General features: G+C 48.5%; 1 protein-coding gene across 2 annotated transcripts in view; it reads left to right on the top strand.

The window, feature by feature from the left end:
- Nucleotides 1-16,028, top strand: part of ADARB2 (adenosine deaminase RNA specific B2 (inactive)) — a 568,492-nt gene that overhangs the window by 139,486 nt on the left and 412,978 nt on the right. The window lies entirely within an intron of this gene.

Raw genomic sequence — 16,028 nt, 5'->3', positions numbered from 1 at the left:
GAAAGGCTTTATTTTCATTTCATTACTGTCACTTGCAAGATTTTAATGAAGGCTTACAACTCTTCAAAAGAAAGGCACCATCAGCATAATGTATAATTATTCCATGCTCTGTGCCTATATAATCATAATTCCTTAATACTGTGGTCGGTAGTTCTAGGGAACTTTCTTGAGTCTCGTTGCTCCTGGGCAGGAGGCTCACTTTCCCTTTAACAATCACACACTGCCACCCACCGTGGAGAGAAGTCGGCGATGAAGCCCCCCCATTCCCTCCGGGTGCCAGTAAATCCTGGCTTGCTCCCACTCTCCCTCCTGCTGCGGGACCCCCTTGCTTTGCCACTTCGTCAACATTGCCATCTTCCCCACTGAAACCCCAGGGACCCCACAGGCCTTCCCGGAGGTGCTTCTGTCCAGTTGTGCTCTGTGTCCCGGGGCTCATGGCCGGGTGACACTGACTCCCTCATCCTATTCTGAGCAGTGCTCCCCTGGTCTCAGCCACTCAACCAGCGGGTCCATCCTCGGCACCTCCCCAGCCCCTGCAGGGATCAGAGCCTGTGCCGGGAAGCATCTCTCCTGCAAGCCTCTGTCCTGATGGGGCCTCTCCAGGAGGCTTCACTCAGCTCTTAGCGCAGGGGGTTGCACGTGAATGTTTGTTAAGTGACATTTCTCTCCCGGTGCCGGACTTTATTCTCCTAGCTGCCGATGGTCATTATCAGTGTTATTAAATCATTTATAGAGCAGTAATGCTTACAGGGAGGCCAAAAGGATCCCTCTTCATGGAAGATTTTCTTTATACTTGAGCCATTTTACTCCTAAACAAGATAAACTTGTTGTTGGTTTTTCCCCACAAGTAAATGGGATATAAGAAAAACAATCATGATGTTCCAATTGATGCCCATCACTGTTTTCCTTGTCAAAAATGTCATTGCCATTGAGTACCACTTCAAACTATGTTATTGTCATTTTTGAATATGAGTTCTTAGAAGTCAGTCATCCTAAAGATATATGCAACCCAGCAGTCCACAAAATCCAGTCATCCAGCTCTTGCACCTGGCTGGTTACCAGCATGACGAGAGCCCCCTTCACTCTTTCTGTGAACAAGTCATGAAGGGGTGTCCATGAGACCTGGCCGCAAGTGGAAACAGACCACAAAGCCGTAGGCAGAGCAGCCTGTCTGTGAAGCACACACCTGGAGAGTGCAGAAGGCATGAGCAAGGCCAGCGGGCCGTGGAACACAGCACATTTACTTTCCTGGAAGTGAGCTCATTCTCCCCATAGGCTCCAACATGTAGATGTCCAAAGCTGCTGGGCCTAGGGCTGCTCTGATCTCTGTGGATCCCCACAAACCAACTTTGAAGTCCATTATGACCAGCACCAAATGTTTTTAAAATGGTTCACCTGGGAGGATTTTGTCTCTCAGCTGAATTGTAGAAATTGTGAAGACAGGCACCATGCAGAATACTTCTCTCTGGTCTCTCTGGGGTCTGTGCAGAACAAGCAGTGCCTGCATGGGGCTCCAGGGAAAAGGCATTGGACTGGGAGGACAGGGAAGAATCCCAGGGTCTGGCCTCATGGTGACAGCTGAGCCTCGGCCCTCAGCCTCTGACCCTGACGGCAGCCATGGTTCTGACCAGCAGATGCCCCTGCCACATCCGCCCTCCACACTATTTTTTCTAATACAAATCTGATTGTATTGACGTGTTGATCCTTCTGAACGTTCTTAGCCAGTGCCCTGGGGTGAAGCCCAGCCTCCATACCATACTGTCTGATGCCACTGCCGGGTGCTCAGTTGGTCTTTCTGGTCTCCCTGTTGCTGTACTCTGAGACCCTCTCTTCTCAACACAGGAATTCCATGCAGGCAAGCTGTTCTCGAGTGCATTTCTTGAATTTAAACATCATCTGTTCTCTGAGGGCAAAGTTTTTATCTTTTTCTGTGCCTTGCAAATGTTTACTTATTTTCCAAAAGCCAGTTCAAAGATTGTCCACGCGGAGGAAACTCGACTATGTTATAAGTGCACCGTTCCCAAGCCTCAGCTTCCGTGTGACATTCAGGCCACGCCCCAGATGCCACCTGGCTCCCTGCATTGTCTGTGCTGGGCGGGCAGGTCTAGGAATGAGTCACCAAGCCCCTGAGGAAAGACCGCTTCCTGCACTTCCTCAGATCCTGCAGCACAGCCCTGGTCCCCAGCAGAGATGGGGGAGGTGGTGGGCGCTCAGCGGCTGTGTGCTGGATGCGTGGATGGCACCCCACCACAGGTATGCCACACATCTTCAAGCCTTGCTCTGCCCCGATACAACGAACTGGTGGGAGGAAGGGAGCCCTGATTGTGCAATTCTGCGAGTCTCCACTTACAGGACCTGATATCATGCCACTGGCTGAAAAACTGGAGGCTCTTTAAGCATCCTCCAGCACAGGCTCTTGATCTTGCTCCAGCAGCCTAAGCTGCTTTAATTGTTAATTCTGAAAAGGAGCCCCTTGCTTAGCCAAGAAAACGAGGAGTGGGCGTTTCTCTCAGTGCTAAGGCCACTGCGAAGGGTCTGTCTGAGGCCCTGTGCTGGAGCCAGGGTGTTTGCTCAGCCCACTCAGAGAGATTGGGCCGCTTGATGGTGAGTTAGCAACATCTGCTCACGGCAAACACCCACGCCAAAATCCTTTCCAACAGACTGGGTGGAAAGGCCCTGCTCCTGGAGACTTGAGGTGAAAATGGCCCCACCACAGAAGACCTGAGGAGAAAAATGAAGAGAGAAACCTACGGCTGTGTGGACAGGAGGCATGCTACCTCGCCCTGGGAGGCAGTCACGCAGACGTGGTTTTTGTTGTTGTTTTGTTTGTTTTTTGATTTTCTTTTGAGATGGAGTCTTGCTCTATCACCCAGGCTGGAGTGCAGTGGCACCATCTCAGGTCCCTGCAACCTCTGCCCCCTGGATTTTAAGCAATTCTCCTGCCTCAGCCTCCTGAGTAGCTGGGATTACAGGCGCCCGCCACCATGCCTGGCTAATTTTTGTATTTTTAGTAGAGACAGGGTTTCACTATGTTGGCCAGGCTGGTCCTGAACTCCTGACCTCGCCATCTACCAGCCTCGGCCTCCCAAAGTGCTGGGATTACAAGCGTGAGCCACTTCACCCGGCCTCACAGACTTGTTTTTAAGTCCGTACATCAGGAGGACAAGCCGCAGCTGACTGGATGGCTCTGACGGGTCCTGCAGCTCTCCGAGTCCCATGAGATGGGCCGGGCATAAGATGTCATGTAGAAGCACTTCACATATCATCAAATTCTACTCTCAAGGGCTCATTCTTATAAAATTCCCTCAAATCATTCTACCAAGCACTGTAATAGGAAAAAAGAGAGAGAAGGGTAAAAGTCAAATAAACTTGGAAAAAGTTGCCCATCATCAACCTTGTCCATGCAGTCATGTTAGAAGTAATATTGCTGAGGAGCCTCAGTTATAAGCAAAAACAAACCAAATCGTAAATTAATTAATTCAAAGAAGCCTTTTCTAAACTCTTGAGACTACAGAACTCTCTGCTTCTTTAAGCCCTCACTTATTACTACTTCGCAGAAATGGTGTACAATGGAACATACTTGAGGAATTTAAATTTTAAAAAATTGTCATTGCTTGTATTTCTAATTACCAGTCACCTAAAGGATGTTTAATATGATTTAAATAAACTCAAGAGTACTGGGCACTCATGGTCCCCTGACACTGTTGAACCAGAGAGGCGACCTATGGAGCATGGCTTGGGTGAGGGGAGCTGGGTGACAGAGGGGACCATGCCAGAGAGGAGATCTATGGAGCGTGGCTTGGGTGAAGGGAGCTGGGTGACAGAGGGGACCATGCCAGAGAGGAGACCTATGGAGGGTGGCTTGGGCAAGGGGAGCTGGGTGACAGAGGGGACCATGCCAGAGAGGAGACCTATGGAGGGTGGCTTGGGCAAGGGGAGCTGGGTGACAGAGGGGACCATGCCAGAGAGGAGACCTATGGAGGGTGGCTTGGGCAAGGGGAGCTGGGTGACAGAGGGGACTATGCCAGAGAGGAGACCTATGGAGCGTGGCTTGGATGAAGGGAGCTGGGTGACAGAGGAGACCATGCCAGAGAGGAGACCTATGGAGGGTGGCTTGGGTGAAGGGAGCTGGGTGACAGAGGGGACCATGCCAGAGAGGAGACCTATGGAGGGTGGCTTGGGTGAGGGGAGCTGGGTGACAGAGGGGACCATGCCAGAGAGGAGACCTATGGAGCGTGGCTTGGGTGAGGGGAGCTGGGTGACAGAGGGGACTATGCCAGAGAGGAGACCTATGGAGGGTGGCTTGGGCAAGGGGAGCTGGGTGACAGAGGGGACCATGCCAGAGAGGAGACCTATGGAGGGTGGCTTGGGTGAGGGGAGCTGGGTGACAGAGGGGACCATGCCAGAGAGGAGACCTATGGAGCGTGGCTTGGGTGAGGGAAGCTGGGTGACAGAGGGGACTATGCCAGAGAGGAGACCTATGGAGGGTGGCTTGGGCAAGGGGGGCAGGGTGACAGAGGGGATCATGTGGCACGGAGGAGGAGCTGGGCTTTGTTATACTTGCGAGAGCATCTGAGCTTATTATTGTCATGAAAAGGATTTTATCCCATCCTGGGTGTCTGGTGCTCTCAGCATCTTCTTCCAAACCTTCCTAAACAAGATCTTGAATTCACTGTAAAGGGATCCCACCCTGACAGAAGAATCCGGGGAAAACCAGGGGTGTAAAAAGCCCATGTACCAGGGTCAGCCGTAGAGCAGGAACCCCTGCCCAGGAGGGCCTGAGAGCCGCTGTCCACAGGCTGGTGGGTGAGGTGAAGGATGCCGGCCGGAGGTCGATCTTGTGTTTTCCAAGATGAACTGGCAAGAAGATTTTCTTTCATTATAATAATTTATCATTTACAAGATACCAGCGCTACACAGAGATTGCTGAATAATAGATGAAATTGTGCTGAACCAAGTCCCTGCCCTAAGGAGTTTTCCATGGGAGGCATAAGTGGAATCATGTCAGACAAGCATAACACAATCTGCCGCCTCGTCCAACAAGACGGCGGCAGGTGGGGGGGTCCTGGTGAGTGCGTGCATGTGTGTGTGTGTGTGTGTGTGTGCACGCCTCTGTGTGTAAGAGAGATTCAGAGACAGGGAAACTAGAGATCCATTTAATGTGGAGGGAAGTGGCACCCAGAGAGCACTTTCTGAATTGCACAGACACTGAAGACAGGGAGCAGCCCCCCAACCCCCAAAAGGGCACAGAATGAACTCAGGGGCTCCCATGAAGACCCCTGCCCCCAAATGCAGCCCCACTGTCTCGATGCCTTTGGGTCCAGGCATTTGCCAATAATGCAGCTGTAGACCCTCAGCAGCGAACCCTTTAACAGTGCTTAGTGGGAATGAGCTGTCGGTGGGGGTACGAAGGGGCATTTTTGAGAGGGAGGAAAGAAGGAAGGGGATGGCACGCACTCGCGGAGCCTCCGAGCAGCCCTATGGTGTGGCCGAGGCAGGAACAGCAGCAGCCCTGCCTCTGGTACTGCGTCTGGATTCAGGGTGGCTTCTCCCACCCACACCCATCAAACTCAGGCGGAGTCCATAACCTGGGGACCAGGCTCCCTGTGAGGCCCCAGCCCAGGCAAGGTTGAGGAATCCATTTCTGAGGAACCACAAAGGATGAATTAAAAAGTCTTCGGACACAGATTCTTAGAACAGTTTCACTGAGGTATAATCGACACATAGAAATTGCACCTGTTTGCGGAGCCCAGCGTGGCATTAGATGGACACGTACATTGTGAAACGATTTCCACAACTGCGCTCAGTAGCATGCCTGTGGCCTCACGTGGTCAGTTCCCCTTTTACTGAGTAACCTGAGCACCCTGGAGCCTCTCTCATCACAGCTCCTGCAACAGACGACGCACGGTTACTGACTGCGTTTCCCACGCTGAGCATCGGGTCTCCAGAAGGCACTCCTCCCATCCCTGAAACCGTCCACCGTCCACCTCACACCAGCAACCCCCTGCACGACTCTCCGGCTCTGGCAACCACCCTTCTGCTCTCTGTTTCTATGAGTTTGACTATGCTACCAACTTTTACAACCTCTACATGAAATACATGAAAAGACTGCTGCAAATCTCCAAGCCTGACAAAAGCACATGGTTTTTTCCGGTCAGCATTGTAGAGCCTCTCGTCTAGCAGCCAGAGGGGAACCACGATGACAGACACTGGTGCTGCCTCCATGAGGAACCAGGTCCAGAGAAAATGCCTCTGGGCAGGAGGGGGAACTGCTGCCTTATTTTTATGTTTTCCACTTTTTATTTAACCATGTGGATATATTATTCATAAAAATGAAATTTAGAATAAAAATCAATGAGAACCCATTCACATTAGAAGCAGCAACGTTATGGAATGAACTTCGTCATAGGGAACTATTATCTTGAGCCTGATTCACCCATGCTTAATTAAAACCTGAATTCCTGGTATTAATAGCTGATCCCAGTCTGGCCAAGCAATCTGAGGCTCCTAATGGGCTGGGTGCCAAAACCAAAATGTGAAAATGAGTCACCAAGGCCACTGTCCTGTGCAGGCTCGGCGCCACTATGCCTCGCGACGATACCACACGGGCACCCAAGACATGGAGGTGCTGGGAGCAACCATGGAGGCGATGCTGCCAGCAAGCCAGGCCAACCTCACACAGCCCACAGGGGCCTGAACACTCTCTCAGGCCTATTCCCCAAATCCAGCAAGGCCAGCCCACAGCTCACAGCCTGGCTCCCAGAGGAGCACCTGCTGAAGCCAGAAGGACCATTTAAAAACCACTTGACACTTTGGGAGGCCAAGGCGGGTGCATCACCTGAGGTCAGGAGTTTGAGACCAGCCTGGCCAATATGGTGAAATCCTGTCTCCTACACACAAAAAAATTAGCTGGGTATGGTGGCAGGCACCTGTAATACCAGCTACTCAGGAGGCTGAGACTGGAGAATTGCTTGAACTCGGGAAGCGGAGGTTGTGGTGAGCTGAGATCATGCCATTGCACTCCAGACTGGGCGACAGAGCGAGACTCCATCTCATACACGAAAAATAAAAATAAAAACCTCCTGAAACATGGGATGGGGGACAAGTAGCCGAGGACAGAAGCCAGCAGGCTTCTAACTCAGGGGTGGCCATGGACAAGCATAGGCCAAAGAGGCGGGGCCCATGGTTCTGATGGAGCTGGATGCCCAGACTGTAGACGCCTGGACCGTGGACGCCCCGACCGTGGATGCCCCAACCATGGATGCCCCACTGTGGACACCCCGACCATGGACACCCCGACCACGGACACCCCGACCACAGATGCCCCGACTGCAGACTCCCCTTCGTGGATGCCTTGACCATGGATGCCCCAACAGTGGACACCCTACCATGGACGCCCCTCCGTGGATGCCCCAACCATGGATGCCCTGACCCTGGCAGGGTCTGCACCTTTCCACCATACATTCTCCCCTGGAGGCTGGCGGTCAGGCTGAAGGTGGGTAGGTTCCCATACGGAAGTATCAGTCCTAAAAATGCCCACCATCTGTTCGCCACAAATGTGGCAGAATTCAGAACCAGGGGCTTTCCGATGTGAGAGGAAGGAATTCAGTGCACATAAATAATAACCAGTGTACTGATGGAGCCATGCTAGTAACTTGTGCATGAGAACACAGGAATATTCAGAGGAAGAGGGGTACACAAGAAGACAAAGAGCCTTGGGTCGCTTCAGGTTACGTCTCCCAGCCACAGGGTTTTAGATTTGGGAGCTTTTTAAAATGTGGATGAGGGTGCTGTGCTGTGGTTCTGGGCTGGATAGGCCTGATCAGAACAAAGCCAGCCAGGCCTCAAGCCGACTCCTCCAAACATCGGAGGCCATGCTGCCTCTGTCAGGAGCTCTGTCTTGATCTGTATCGATCTTGTCATCTGCGAAGCTCTCCACATCTTTTTCTCATGAATTTGTGTCAAAGCAGATCCCACACCCCATTGCCTCCAGAATTGAGTGTGAACCCCAAGGCAGGGGCTGGCGTCCATCCAGGGTCGGGCTGTCTTCCCACCTTTGTTCCCTGACTTCTGGCTGTCGAACCCACTTTCTCCTCCTTAGGCCAAAATTCCGAGCTCAGTATCAGGCATAGAAAGGTTTTCTCTGCCTTCATCCAGGTGATGTTCCAGCCGCAGAGGGGTGACTCTTGGTGCCATCTTTCTGTTTGATTGTTCACCGGCAAATCCTCTCAGCAGCAGCACCGTCTGGCCTACCTACCTCTGTCTACCAAGGGGGAATCTGTTTAAGACAATCTGCACATTAAATTCCCATCATTTGGCCTATCAAGTTCCTTATATTGGTTGCTGATGCTCCAAAAACCCAAGGAAGGGCTTTGTTGATCACCAAATCCAGGCTTATTGGACCCGCTGCAGATAAAAAACCACCTTGACATAGCATCCAGGGTATCTCAAAATGGGAATAGAGGAAGATAAGTTCAGGGTTTCAGGCCTGGGCTGGGCAGCTTTAAGGTGGGTGTTTCAGGGCAGCAACTGGAGGGATTGGGGAGAGGGTGTGACCTGTGAGCTTAGAACTGCTTGTCCTGCAAGGTGGGTCTTGAAGTGAGCCTTGAGCCAGGGTGGCCTCGGTGTGTAGCCTGTAATTGGGTCAAACAAAGATTTACTGGAGCCAAGTCATTTTCCCCTTGTCATAGTGTTGTTGCATTAGTCCATTTTCAGCTGCTGATAAAGACACAACCGAGACTGGGTAATTTATAAAGAAAAAGACACTTAATGGACTCACAGTTCCACGAGGCTAGGGAGGCCTCACAATCATGGCAGAGGATGAAAGGCACATCTTACATGGCGGCAGTCAAGAGAGAATGAGAGCCAAGAGAAAGGGGAAACCCCTTATAAAATCATTAGATCTCATAAGGCTCACTACCATGAGAATAGTACGGCGGGAACCGCCCCCATGATTCAATTACCTCCCACCAGGTCGCTCCCACAACACGTGGGAATTATGGGAGCTACAATTCAAGATGAGATTTGGGTAGGGACACAACAAACCATATCAATTGTTTAGCACAGAAAAAAATAAAATGCTTGGTTTCAAATTGTTCAGCTGAGGCACAAGAAAGAGATCAGTATTATTTCTCACGGGAACCCACGCTATCTCCCCACACTTACCTATATTGCTTTGTAAGTGCTCATGAAAAAAAAAATCAAAACAACAAATAGACCAAATGCATAACCATATTCACACAGAACCACCTTCTTCTGTCTGAAACCGAACCTATGCCATGATCATACACCCTGCTGAAGGAGTGATTTTCAAACACTTTTTTCATTTTTCAAGGGAAGCAAGAAAGTCCTATATTTAAAACAAAGCTGAGTTCTTCTGTCTGGATGAGGACTGGAACCTCAGCCATTCCCCTTTGCTGGAGGAACCCCTGAGGGTCTCTAAAGGGTCCCCGGACTCCCAGAACCCGACTTACATCCCTGGAGCCTTCATGTCAGAAATCATTGTTCTTTTTGTTTTGTTTTGTTTTTGAGGTCAAAATCATTGTTTAGGGACAAATTAATTTTACTGTCAAACTATGTGTACTCAAGAAAAGAGATAAGCACCTTTGGTAAAGGAAATGAGTATACAAGCAGTTATAATCATTTTAGCCATAAATGAAAAAAAATCTTTTGAATGCCAGAAGACAGAAAATTTGCAATTCCCCGGTGTAATTGAGTGTATGTTTATAGACTTCATTTTTGTTTTGGAAATAAATTCTTGCACAATGGAGATACCCTGGTTAATTTAAGTTATAATTAAAAACAACCCTAACTTATATATTGATTTCATTACATTGTATTTCATTTCTGTTTATTGTTTCATATTTTAACGAGTTAATAAAGGAGGCGTTTTATATATTTCTTTATGCTACTCACAAACCCACACTACGTCCTGAATAGAAATCACACTTGTGCAACACATTTTTTTCTTCCCAGCTACAGTAATGAGAATGTTTTTCCACTGACATTAAATAATCACAGAGAAGCCAGGAATCCATTCTCTGTGTAGGAAGGAGTCGGTTTTCCTTGTTTTCTGGGCAAAGCAACTTGAGATTTACTTGAAAGAAAAAGGTGTTGAGAAAGATCTAACCATCACCTGATTGAGTAAGGTGAGCAGATCCCCTCGGGGCAGAGATGCAGGTAATCACTTAGGAAAGTGAGATCCTGACCTTGGCACCATGTTGAAATGCCAGCCTGCATTGATCTTCCCACAAGAAAGGCTTCACTCTTTTCCTGAAGTGAAATCAAATGCATCTGAAAATGTGGGCTGAGCCGTTCCCGACCATCCCGCCAGCTGCTCTCAGGTGCCTCATCTTCTCAATTTGGTGGCTTTCGGATCAAGCACTCGGGGTCCTTCAGCCAATACCCTTTGCTGCCTCATAATTCTTGTAGTTGCTGCAGGAGTAGAAAGCCAAAGACTGGGAGCAGAAGAACTGGGTTGGACTTTTTGTGGCTGTTTGTTGTTAACAGACTTTAATAATTTGGGGGTTGTGAACAGAAAATACCTGAGACAGGTCTCAATCAATTTAGAAAATTTATTTTGCCAAGGTTAAGGATGCACCCATGACACAGCCTCAGGAGGTCCTGATGACGTGTGCCCGAGGTGGTCAGGTCACAGTTTGGTTTTTGCTTGTTTTTTGTTTTTTGTTCGTTTGTTTGTTTGAGATGGAGTCTCGCTCTGTCACCCAGGCTGGAGTGCAGTGGCGCTATCTTGGCTCACTGCAAGCTCTGCCTCCCAGGTTCACACCATTCTCCTTCCTCAGCCTCCCAAGTAGCTGGGACTACAGGCGCCTGCCACCACACCCGGCCAGTTTTTTGTATTTTTAGTAGAGACGGGGTTTCACCGTGTTAGCCAGGATGGTCTCGATCTCCTGACCTCGTGATCTGCCCGCCTCGGCCTCCCAAAGTGCTGAGATTACAGGTGTGAGCCACCGCACCCAGACACAGTTTGGTTTTATAGATTTCAGGGAGACCTGAGACATCAATCAATATCAGTCTGCGTAAAATGTACATCAGTTGGTCTAGAAAGGTAGGACAACTTGAGGTCAGCAGGGGCTTCCAGGTCATAGGTAGCTTTTCACCAAATACACAATTCCCATGTGAGAGGAGGGTAGAGCAGGAATCATCACGTAAGCCTTGGTCTGGCTCAGTGACTCTGCATTGTTACATAAGCAATAGGGCAGAGGAAGCAATTAGATATACGTTTGTCTCAGGTGCACAGGGGGATGACTTTGAGTTCTGTCTGTCCTTTGTCCACAGGGAATTTCCTTGTGGGCAAATCACGAGGGAAGCATGTAGCTTTTTTTTATCTTTGTAGCGATCTTATTTAGGAACCAAATGGAAAACAGGTTTGTCCGATGCAGTTCCCAACTCGACTTTTCCCTTTGGCTTAGCGATTTGGGGGTCCTGAGATTTATTTTCCTTTCATGGGGTTCACAGCATAATTGAGTGGTGAGTACAGAGTTGCCCCATGCCCCTGTCCCCAATACAGTCGCAGCCTCCCCCACTGTCCGCACTGCCCATCAAAGGGGGTTTTTGTTGTAGTCGATGAACCTACAATGACAATCACCACCACCCACCCAGAGTTCACAGTTTACATTAGGGTTCACCATAGCAGAATGTATTGTACATTCTGTGGGTGTAGACAAATGTACAATGGCATGTATCCACCATTACAGTATACAGCACCATACAGGGTGATTTTTCTGTCCCAAATCCCATGTACTCCACTTGTTTACCTCCCCCTCCTCCAAACCCTGGCAACCCCTGATCTTTTCACTGTCTGCAAAGTTTCACCTTTTCCAGAATGTCCTAGAGATGGACTCCTACAGGATGTAGCCTTTTCAGATGGTCTTTCTTCTTTCAGTTAGCAATATGCAGTTACATTTCCCCTGTGTCTTTTTGTGGCTTTGTAGCTCATTTCTTTCAAGCACTGAATAGCTGGATAATATGCCATGATCTGGATGAACCACAGACGATGTATCCATTCACCCACTGAAGGGCCTCTTGGTCGCTCCAAGTTTTGGCAGTTATGGATAAAGCTCCTACAACCATCCAAGTGCAGGTTTTTGCGTGGATATAAGTTTTAAACTCCTTTGAGTAAATGCCAAGAAGCACGATTGCTGGATCATATGACCAAACAATGTTTATTTTGTTAGAAACCATAGAACTGTCATCCACAGAAGCTGTGCTATTTTGCATTCCCACCAGCAATGATGAGAGTTCCTGCTGCTCCACATCCTTACCAGCATCCGGGGTGTCCGTGTTCTGGATTTTGGCCATGCTATTAGGGGTGTAGTGGCATCTCATTGGTGTTTTTATCTTCATTCTCTAGTGACATACGATACGGGGCGACTTTTCATAGGTTGATTTGCCATCTGTATCTCTTCTTTGGTGTGGTATCAGTTAAGGTCTTAGGTGCATTTTTTAATTGGGTTGTTTGTTTTTCTATTGTTGAGTTTTAAGTGTCCTTTATATATTTTCTCTTAATCTATGGTATGATTTCTCATTTCCTTGATGTTGGCTTCTACCGTGCACAAGTTTTTAAATTAAGTCCCATTTATTGATTTTGTTTTTATGGATTGTTTCTTGGGTGTCGTATCTAAAAAGTCAGCACCATACCTAAGGTCATCTACATTTTCTCCTATGTCATCTTGTAGGAGTTTTATAGCTTTGCATTTTACATTTAGGTCTGTGATTCATTTTGAATTAATTTTTACAAAAGCTGTTAGATTTGTGTCTGGACTCATTTTTTGGCTTGCGGTTGTCTAATTATTATAGCACCTTTGCTGCTCTGTCAACAATCAACCCTTAACCCTAACCCTGTATTTGTGTGGGTCTATTTCTGGGTTCTCTATTCTGTTCCACTGATCTATTTGTCCTTTCTTTCACCAGTTGGTGCTTCTCCTTCAGCATTGTGTTGGCTACTCTGGGCCTTTTGCCTCTCCACATAAACTTTAGAATGAGTTTGGTGATATCCACAACATCACTTGCTCAGATTTTGATTGAGAATATATTGAATCTACAAATCAAGTGAGGAAGAACTGACATCTTAAAAATACTGAGTCTTCCTATCCATGAACATGGAATTTCTCTCATTTGGTTCTTGAATTTCTTTCTTTCGAGTTTCGTAGTTTTCCTCATATCTTGTACATGATTCGTTAGATTTATACCTAAGCATCTGACTGGGGTTTGGGCTGAGTTCTTTGTTGACCTAATTATCTATTTTAGTAAGCCATTCATCTCCTTTAGGCCTGCATCACTTCATCTTAAAAATTCTGCTTTATACACTGCACAGGGCTGTTGCAAAGACCAAATGATAAATCACACTTGAAAGCTATCTGTAAAATGCAAAGCTCTGTAGATTCTCAAGATCATGTTTGCATTAAGGGCCCTGTCAGTATATGAAATTCTACAACTGTTTTTATGACAGTGACCCCTTGCCATCCTCTTATCATGTGGCATTTTTTACTTTTCTCTGGGAAGGTGAAATTTTGAAACACTGCATGTTGAAACGTGACCTCTGCGGAGGCAGAATAGGTCAAGTGTTGATCTATGGCATGAAGTCCCAATGGCTGAAATCCTGAAAAGTTGTTCGTCCTTAATCCAACAATTACTTTGTGATGATAGATGAAATCGCAGTCACCAGGAGAAAGAGCAATATTGGCGGCAACAAATACAAAGTGGATGCATCTGGGAATACAGAGACACAAGTGGCTCAGCCCATGCACCAGGGAGGCCTTTCAAAGACAGGCCCGTGACTGCTCTGTAGTGTCATTAACACGCTCATCAGAGCTGGGGGCTCTTACAGCCCCTGGGTCTGAGCAGAGGCACCATGATTATGAAATCAGTGCTGAAGGGCACTACGAGGAGGGTGCTGAATGGGGCCTGGCTGACATTGATCTTCCTGACAACCATGCTTCCCTGTGACATGGAACTCATGGGAATTTATGGAGGGTGAGAGGAGCTTGAGCAGCCTGAGGAGAGTAGCATCTGCACTAGGGTTAGGGTCGAGCCACAGACACCAGCAGATGTGGCTTGAGTTCACGCACTGGCACTGACTGTTTGGTTGAGGGTGCTGCTTGGTGCACCCATTGCATTCAAACATGGTGGCAGTTGCAATGGAAGTGGTCATCGTTCTGTAGCTATGACTGTCATTCATCTCCAGTAAAGGTGGAAAATATATCAAGAAAAAAATGCATGGATTTATTCTTCGAAGGCCATTTCTGGTCTTCTGACACTGCCAGGGAAACCAGGGCAGCACGAGGATGGATTTTGCTTCCTAAGGCATAAAATGTGGAGTCAAACGCAGGGATCTACCAGCTGTGGGTCAGTGCTGGGCAGACCCCAGTGAGGGCTGCTGCTGATAGGGGCCCTGAGACTGAGCATGGGAGGCAGCGAGGCCCTCCCTCTGCCACCAGCAGGTAACGCAGGGTCACGTCACTTCCCACTGCTGCCGAAGTAGCTGGGCCAGAGACAACTCCAACTCCAAATGGTTTCCTGTGTGCCAAGGTGCTCATCTACCACTTAATCCATTTCTGCCTCTCATCCATCATGTAAATGAAACGTGGAATGGTCCCAAGTTTCTTCAAGAGGCTGTTAGCCCTTGACAGCAAGTATTTTAGAGCTGATTAGATTAAGAAGGTCTGCTCGGACCTCAAGTCAAGTGCTGTTTATGCAGCTCGAGTGTCAACCAAGCTCAGTGGACCGCAGTGAGTGGGGAAGTGGCCTCTGGGGGAGGAGACGGTTTCCTGTTCCAGGGCAGAGAAAACAGCCACTGTGTACTTAGCATGTGTGGGCACCGTGCTGAGATCTTGGCCTCTCTGCACACACATACACACACACACACACACACATCTATTTCTAAGTCATCTCTATGCCTATCTGGGTGCATCTGTGTCTCTCTCTATGCACTATGTCTATGTATGTATAGGTGACTCTGAGTGTGTTCTCTCATCTGTATGTGCTGTGTATACGTTCTCTGTCTATATCTAGCTCTATCCAGATGTATGTTCACACACATGTATGTATATATGTATACACACACACACTTAATACTCAAAAATTATCCGTGAGGTGAGTACTATCAGATACTCTAGACATACCCCTGCAGTAGTTACTATTGTTCCATTCTACAGGTTTACGTACAGGCTCATTACCTGGTCACGGTCGCAGCTAACAAGGAGTAGAGCCAGGCTGGGAACTCAGGAGGTGGCTCCAGGGCCCAGGCTCCACTGTTGCGCCTCCTGCTCTGGGAGTGAAGGGGCCACGTGGCCGCCCAAGCTCCTGTCCTTGGGGGAGATGGTGACATTTCTCTACCAGGAGAGGCAGCACCTTCCTGGAAACCCGGATCCAGTGGAACTGGGTGTGTGCTTCCATGTAGCCGTCACAGGGAAAGCTCCCACGAGCGGAACGTCTGATGGGTTTAAGCCTCACAACAGTTCCAGGCTTCTTCCCCACACCTTGAACATCGTTTGAGGACTGCTGGCCCCACAGCAGTCTTCTCCCAGCCCGGGTTCTATCCCTGCTTCTAGTCAGTGTATTGGCGAGGATATAGAGGGCCGTAAACATTTTCACCACGTATTCCAGCAGCTCCACACTGAGTATTTACCCAAAGGAGCTGGAAACATGTCCACACAAAATCCTGCACACAGATGCTTATAGCAGCTTTATTCAGAATAGGAGGCAACCAAGATGCCCTTCAGTGGGTGAGGGAATAAGCACTGGGCTTCATCCGCACGATGGAGCATGATTCAGCACAGAGAGAAATGAGCGATCAAGCCATGGAAGACCTGGAGGAATCTTAAGTGCACGTTGCTAGGTGAATGAGGCAGTCTGAAACGGTTATAAGGTGTATATTCTGAAAACATAAAGCTATGAAAACATACCAGTGGTGGCCAGGGCTTGTGGGGAAGGAGGGAGGAACAGAAGGAGCATGGCGGATTTTTAGGGCAGGGACGCTGCTCTGTGTGATGTTCCAATGTGGATCC

This window comes from Pan paniscus, chromosome 8, assembly GCF_029289425.2.
Source record: "Pan paniscus chromosome 8, NHGRI_mPanPan1-v2.0_pri, whole genome shotgun sequence".
Lineage (NCBI taxonomy): Eukaryota > Metazoa > Chordata > Mammalia > Primates > Hominidae > Pan > Pan paniscus.
Note: the sequence above shows the minus strand (reverse complement) of the source record. Positions and strands in the feature narration are given on the sequence as shown.